General features: G+C 40.9%; 1 non-coding gene across 1 annotated transcript; it reads left to right on the forward strand.

The window, feature by feature from the left end:
* The first annotated feature begins 721 nt into the window (after positions 1-721).
* Positions 722-794, forward strand: trnah-aug (transfer RNA histidin (anticodon AUG)). The gene has a single exon. It is a non-coding gene; the product is annotated as a tRNA-His (tRNA).
* The last annotated feature ends 7,462 nt before the right edge of the window (positions 795-8,256 follow it).

The following is an 8,256-nucleotide window of genomic DNA, read 5'->3' on the forward strand; positions in this document are numbered from 1 at the left end:
CGCCTTAAGGAGACCGGCTTCAATTCCCACGCATCAAGAAGCAGTGGGACATCAGGTTCGGAGCTCTAATTTCACCTGCAAGAACTTGTATTGAATGGAACACGGAACTTTGGGACATCAGCTGGTCGAATAGATACTCAACTATTTTATTCTAAAGTCATTAGTTTTCAGCAGGATACTTGTTTGTGGATTGAAAGAATATCTACAACCGGGACAGTCAAAATTACAAAGAAGAATTCTGCAAAGAGTCAATTCTTGGAGAAGCATCTGTGCAGAGTGATGCAGAGGAATGTTTACGTCATCTGCCGTCCTCATATGTTTGACTTTGCACTGGATTAATTTCCATGAAGGGATTTTTTTGCTCGGTTCACAGTATTCACTTTCCTGCATATTCGCAAAAGTCGCTACTGTACTCGAAACCTCTGAAAATTAACTGGTACATACAATGTGGTGATTAGGCTCACGTTCACGTCAGTTATGCTGAAGAAGTGGATTCGAAATTCATCACATCACATTCCATTAAATGACTAAGCAGACAGAGTGTGAATGGAAGCTTCATGAGAACATTTGTGTTTTTTTTTAGAAAATTCGTTGCTTTGAAAGGTGATGAAAATTAGACTGAAGCAGTGACAGTGATTATCTTTATTGCTTGTTCAACTGGTGAATATGACTGCTATTAACCGTGTCCGTATTAACATTACGGCCGTTCAGGCTGTGCATGGGGCCAGTGGCGCAATGGATAACGCGCCTGACTATGAATCAGGAGACTGTAGGTTCGAATCCTACCTGGCTCGCCGGCAGGGCAGATTTTAATCCCGTTTAAAAATTGATTTTTCAAAAACCGAAATAAGGTGTGAGCTCCTCATCTGCAGGAACGAGAATGCCTTCATTAAATGCCCCCGAGAACATGAGAGTCAATGCCCCAGCGTCATCACAGGAGGGAAGCCGAATAGTCGCGCGGGTGATTATTGGGCACCTTTCCATTTCATAAAGCCACCGATCGAATAACTGTTGCTCGCGGTGATGCTCTGCTTTGAGCATTTTTCGAAACTCTTTGGCGAGTGGAATCAGAGAAGAATGAAGGGTTAACTGTCCAACTGATCTTTATAGAGTGTGAGTTCTCGAGTCTCCTACCCGCTGACTGATAAAGTTTTCCTACCAGTCTATTCAAAGCTTTCTGCATCTTATCTGAAATCTACCAACCCTGGTGATCGATCAAGAGCAAATGTTTCCTTCAATCTGTAATTCCTTGCTCCTCATTATTTCGTACACGTCAATCATGTCTCCTCACAATCAGCTCTGCTCTGAGAAAAACAACATTTTGAAAGTCTTGTGTTCACTGAAATTTCTTGCCTGTTTTTAACAGTTCGGTGAGTGGAGTAGTCCCACTGCTAAAATTCAGCACAAACTTTCAGTAAAAGCCACTCAAAGTGGGGAACCGTAGTACTGCTCTTTTCGTCAACAATGTGTAAAAGTCCCCTGTAACTTTCGATTTCGCATCCCGTGGAGCTATTTGTCCGTGTTCAACGACGTTTCCCAGGAAGGTGACTTGAGCTTTGGCAGATTCACTTTCAGCTAGGTTTACAAACCAGTTTGACTTCCGAATTCGATCAAAAAAGCCCGATAAATGCAGTAAATATTCAATCCACAAGAGTTTGAAAGTCACCAGGCACAATATACACCAATCAGTTGCGTATTCGGCAATTACCCTGTCAGTTAACCTCTGAAATGTGGCTGAAGTGTTTTTCGTACAAACGGCATTACTTTAAATTTCTGCAGGCCAGTTGGCGTTACAAATTTGCCTTTGATCTTTCTGTCAAAGTTTCCTACCAGTAACCTTTGAGGAAGTCCAACTAAGAAATGCAAGTTGCTCCTCCAATCTTTTCCACACAGTCCTCCAACTGCAGATATGTATACGCATCAGTCTTTCCAACAACACTGATTTTGTGGTAGTCCACACATAACTGTTGGGTCTTTTCTGGCTTTGGCACCATGATGATGGGTGAACTCTATTCATTGAAACTCACTTCGGTTATGCCATTTTGGAGCATACGTGATATCTCCTTATGAACTTGTACAACTTTAAAGGGTTATGCCTGCAAGGATGTCACAGAGTCAGAACAGCATCTCCTATCTTTACATCATCTACAATTAGATTATTAATTCCCAGTAGATTTCAGCAGATCTCCCCATGCAAGAGTAATAACTCTTTCGATTTTCTTCTGGAAGATAACTGAATAACTTTTTGGACAACTTTTGCATTGTCCAATTTTATTTCAGGAACTTCCAATGCAGAATTCCCTGACATTGGTTCTTCCCAGTGCGTCGTAGTCAAAAACACATTCTCCTCTTGCGTTCGTTCTCTGCCAAAATACAGTTAGAGCATATCCCATCACATTCTGTGAGATTCCTTCATGACTGGAGTCCCTATCAAGTCGCTAACCACACTCAATTTCCTCTCAATTTGATAACGTATTTTAAACCTTGCTTTAAAGTTTCACAGATTAATGAATTTTAAATAATTGCATTAGTCCCAGCGGCAAAATTGTGATTCTTTGATTTCTCATACACTTTCTGCTTCACCATTTGCTGCGATACTTTTAAATACTGTCTCGACAACTTCCCAACATTATTTAGTTCAACTCTAAAATTTGACACATCATCCAAATGCGTGGTCTCTGTAATCGGACTTATTAATTTTTCCTTAATAAATTTTAATGGTCCTCTTACTTTATGCCCAAAATTGGTTTCAGATGGACTTAGTTTGGTGGATTCTTTTGGTACATCTCAGATCGCAAACAGCACTGACGCAACTCCCTTATGGAAATAATCTGGCTACTCCAAACCATAAAACCTCAATATAGTCTTTAATAATTGACGTCACCTTTCCAATGCACCCTGTGATTCTGGATTGTACACAGTAGATTTGAATCGTTTTATTTCCAAGCTAGCTAAACACTCTATGAAAAGTTTGGACGTGAAGTTTGACCCTTGAGCTAATTGTATCTCTGATGGTAGTCTTAATCTAGTTTTTTAAAAAACCGTAATTCGTCCACTATCCTTTTAGCTGTCATATTGCATGATTGAACAACATTTGGAAATCTCCTCAATATATCCTTTTTCTGTTAATTAATGCTTATTCCCATTTTTTATTGGATGTAGGAAAACTTCACAATGAATGAAGACACTTAAGAAAGATTCGTCGAACGCTGAGTTAGATATTAAAAGTGCAGGTTTTATTATTTCCCATGGTTTTCCTATTAGTTGAAATGTATGACACGTCTGGCAAAATTCAAATGCATTCCCCTGCAATCCAGGCCGTAAAAATGTCTTTGTATTTTAGCCTCCATTTTCATCACGTCTACGTACCCTCCAATTTGTGGCACATGCAGCACTCGCAGCACCACTTTTCTGTACCCTACTGGAAAAATAAATTCTGCCCATTTCTCACTTGCTTGAGTATGTGTTGCTCTCCACTTCCTCCTTAACATATCATTTGCTAAGTAATATCACATGGGGATGCATTCACTCTCCTTCCAAGTACATGTCTTCTGATCCAACTGCTTTAATTATTCATCTTTCTGCTGTAACTCAGTAGTATAGTAGAGCTGAATATACTGGCATTTTTTAACGTTTGTCCCCTGCTGTGCCCCACCTACCTGACAAAAAAAATTGTAATCATATTTCAGCTTCCATATCCGTGCCTTTTGATTTGTCCTGCTTCAGCTTGTGACTTTGTGATCGCGTTAAGACACAATCTGGGAAAATTCCTTGATAAACGTCCTGCATTGCTGCACTTGCCTGCATCTCGACTGGCTTTTCAACTGGAGTAGGCAGCACGCTTACCGGTGATTGAGCTATATCATTTGCAAGCACAAATTGTATTCTTGGAGCTGAGAGTTTGTCCAGACCTCCCAGCAGAAATTCCCCACTCTTTCTGCCCACTCTCGCCTCACTGTACATAACTGAGCAACTTTTCGTCCCACCATGAATTCCCGTATACATAGTTCGTCAGGAGTATATGTTTCTCCCTCCTTCTGAATCACAGACGGGCACGATCCTGTGTCCCTCAATATTGTTCCCTCTCTATCTGCTACCCCTGGCCAAGGAAAATGAACTTTAACTTTGCAGGTATATTGTTCAAGCAGATGTGGCACTTCCCCCTTACCAACATCTGATCGGCTTGTGCACTCTGATGCAGCTTTCCACCCTCCACTGTGCTTTCTATTGCCACGCCAACAAAACATCCAGGCTTGTTTCGTTTCCCTGCATCTGAATTTCCAGTGCTTTCCCTAGTTCTCCAACACTGATTTCATGTGGCCTACTTTATTGCAATGAAAACCTCAGATCTTGTACCCTTCAAGAGTTTCCTATTTCCTCTGTGATAAGTTATCCTAATGATTTTCACAGAGATTTAACTTTCCCTTTCCACGTATGGATTTCTCTTTGCCCCAGTTTCTATCCTTCAGACTTAAAATGATTCTGGAAACCCATCCCTGTTTTATGGACCACTTCATAACAATCAGCCATTTCAGCTGCTAACATTGCCGTTTTAACAATATGCTCTTCCACAGTAAGCTTATCTTCAGCCTTTCTCTCCAGCCTTTTAAGGTGAATTCCTTTAATAATTGCCAATTTCTGAAGTCCAAACCCTGTCTCCCTTTCTCTCCGCTCTGCTGATCTCTCTTCTTCCCTCTTTCTACTTCGAATCATATCTCAAACTGCTTCAAATCTGGTGTCCTTGCCTTGTCTCTCGAGTCTAACTCAAGCTGCTTCATTTTCAAATAAAGTTTAACCATCTCTACAGATTCTCATGGATTTTCCAGCTTAGTTAAATGCTGAGCTACTGCGGGAATGATCTCTCCTTTCCTCACAGAAAGAGGCAAATACAACCCCAGTATGTCTGCTAATTCCAGAAGCACGGCCTGAATTATTTTTTTGTAAAACTGCCAACTTTACATCGTCCATAGCAAGACAACTCTTTGTACCGAACTGAGACATTGCTTTCCCAAGCATTGCCTACCCTAATCCAAATCAACACCCGAAATAAAGACGCAAGCACCTATCAGTTGCTCTTTTAATCCATCAACTACCTCCCAATTTGTTATGGACGAGGCTAAACCATTCAAAACGTTATTAAGCAGACAACCCAGACCGTAACGTTATATTTTTTCGTTAAGCGTACAGTAAAAATTAGCCGAGTAAACTAGTTACAAAAATTATTCACAAAATGACGGATTGAAAAACAAAAAACAGAATATTGGATACCCACAGAACTTACTCTATCCAAAGTAGACTTACTTATGCTGTTCTGAAAATACACAACAATTCCAAAAAAAAAGCACCTTAAAAACAGTAAAAATGAAACAGAGGCTTACAGTTAAAAATTAAAAGGGCAGAAGGAGAGAGGTTATTAGTTAGTGCACCACTGCTGCAGGATCTAAAAACTGGAATTCAACTTTTCAGAATGAACATTCTTTTTCCATTTCTAAAACATTAAATCTTTGGCCTTAAGCCTCAGCTGTTTACGGAGAAACGAAAGGCCTCTCAGTGAACACTTTCATCTCTGTAACACTTCATCAGATTTGGAGCCCGAACTGTTTTAAAATGCCTTTGTTAAAAACGATATCAAGAGACATTATCCTTGAGAAAAAGTACGGCTCCGTTTCTTTTTAGAAAAGAGAACATCTTTGTGAGAGCCCAGTCCGTCCAAACTATCTTCATAAGTGAAACTCTTCGAACAGACAATATCCTGGTAAATCTGTTCTGCACCGTTTCCAATGCAATCACATCCCTGCTATAATGATAATTGCAGAAAGGCACACAGTACTCCAGCTAGAGCCGATTGAGCAAATTAAATTAACAACTTAGAAAGCCACAGAAACTACACTTTTCCACTAATGTGACTTTTACACAATACTGCCCCGTGGAGACAGTAAGAACTGCAGATGCGAGAACTCAGGGCCGACAGTGTAGTGATAGAAAACACAGTAGGTCAGGCAGCATGCGAGCAGCAGGAGAGTTGATGATTCGGGCATAAACCCTTCATCAGGAATGAGGTTTGTGGCCGTGGGGACTGACAGATAAATGGGAGGTTTGGGGGTTTGGGGGCGTGATAGCTGTGAATGCGAGGAGTCGATAAAGGTAGAGAATAAGTCACGAGTTCTGACAGGAAGTGGAGCGGCGAGGTTGGAAAAGTGATGTGCAGGTTATGAGGGCAATACTGAGTTGGAATCATGAAACGAGAATAATGTGAGGGAAGGGTGAATGAGGAAACTGGTGATCCCATGTGGCATCAAGGGCCCAAGGGGAAGATGAAGCCTTCTTCTTTCAGTTGTCATGTGTTCAGGGAATGTCAATGAAGGAGGAGCAAGACCTGCATGTGCTTGGCAGATTGAGAGGGGGAGAATGAATTTCATCAGTGATGAGCTTCTAACTGCATATCCAAACTATCATTATGAACATGTTGTTACATCTTAGGAACAGTATCTAACACTACCCCGCCTGAGGAGAAGGCGAGGATTGCAAATGCGAGAGATTAGAGTCAGGAAGGATGCCGCTAGTTAGCACAGTGGTTAGGCAACATCGGAGGACCAGGAGTGTCAATGTTTCCAACATTCCTGACGAAGAACTTCTGCTCGAAACATCGACTTTCCTACTCCAAAGATGCTGCCTTACCAGGTGGACTTTTCCGGATCCACACATTTAACTCGACACCGCCTCAGCTCAACTGCATAGGAACATTAAGATGCACCTGTCACCACTCAGTTGATTCTTCTGTCGCATGCGAGACAAACTGCAACATTCATTTCCCCATAAATATCAGGTCATTCAGATCACTAAAGAAAAGAAAAATGCAGAGGCTGAATATCTGAGAGAAAAAGAAATAATTGTTGTAGAATTCAGCATCCTGTCAGTTCAACTGAATGTTTGGATATTAAAATTGGGAAAGGAAAAGAGAAAGCTGCAGTTCAATAACTGCTACGTTCTGTTTCTCAAAAGAAAAATAAGAGTTTCATGAACTGGAATGTTTCGATCAGGCAATGCATGCTCACCTTGTCAAGTGCTGATAGGAATGGAGGAATATATATTTGCTTCGCCACTGCTGAACAGATGAAAATTATCATTTTGCCTTCCGAATCAGTTGATGCTCCTGCAGAAAAGTCAATGTGACTCATAAACCCAGCACAGCCAGTTCGGTGTGTATTTCAGAGTCCTGCAACATCACATTTTATTTAAAAGATCTTTATTGATTCTTCCTTATAAATATGGCATTCTCCATTTCATTGAGCATTGTACAATATTGTACCCACTCACTTATTAATTGGTACATCACTCAATTTTAGTACCCCTAACGTTCCATTCACGACTTAACTACCAAACTACTTTCACGAAAAAAAATGCTTATTTTTAAAACCGAAGACTGAGCTGAAGCAATGCCTCTTGGAAATCAACCATCATTCTCTCACTCTTTATACCTTATTTAGTGTGTCTCAGTGCCTGTCACCTTAAACCTGTGCCCTCCAGTTCTGAACTTCACCATCCTGCGCAAACGATTTAGTCCAGTTGCCCATCCATGCCCCTCATGATTTTATAAACCGTGAGAACGTTACGCGCTGCCTGGAACATTCCAGCGAAAAAGCCCCTGCCTACCCCATCTCCACGCTTAACTCAAGCCCTCAGGTCCCCACAACATCCTTGTAACTCATTTGTGCACAGTTTCAATTTTCACAAAATCCTTCCTGTAGAAGTTGACCATCACTGCAAGCAGTATTCTAAAAGAGATCTCGCCAATTCTCTATATCGCCACAACATGACATTCCAACTTGGATAATCGACTTTCTGACTAATGACAAAATGCGTGCCAAGTACTTTCTTCACCATCTTGTCTACTTGTGACACCAGTTCATCTGCTTTTATAAATTTTGCATTGACTGATAAAGTTGTGATTGTCACGATGTTCTGCTGCCTTCACGGATATGTTGCCCAATATGCAAAGTCTCTCTGTTCCTCTGGGGTTTCCTCATGTCCAGCCATTCATTGAGTAATCCGTTGACGTGTTACTTCCAAAGTGCATCACCTCATGTTTTTCATGGTTAATTTCAACATCCCCTATCTGAATTTGACATTTGATAAAACCATCTCTGAGCTCCTCCATTCTAAGACCTTCTTCCTCACTATTAACCATTTTGCTAATATTCGCATCATCGACAACTCTGCTTCTCATTTCCCCCGAATTTGTTCTATATTCTTTAC

The sequence above is a fragment of the Chiloscyllium plagiosum genome, unplaced genomic scaffold (assembly GCF_037043375.1).
Source record: "Chiloscyllium plagiosum isolate Xiang-an unplaced genomic scaffold, Cpla_swu_hap1 HiC_scaffold_51, whole genome shotgun sequence".
Lineage (NCBI taxonomy): Eukaryota > Metazoa > Chordata > Chondrichthyes > Orectolobiformes > Hemiscylliidae > Chiloscyllium > Chiloscyllium plagiosum.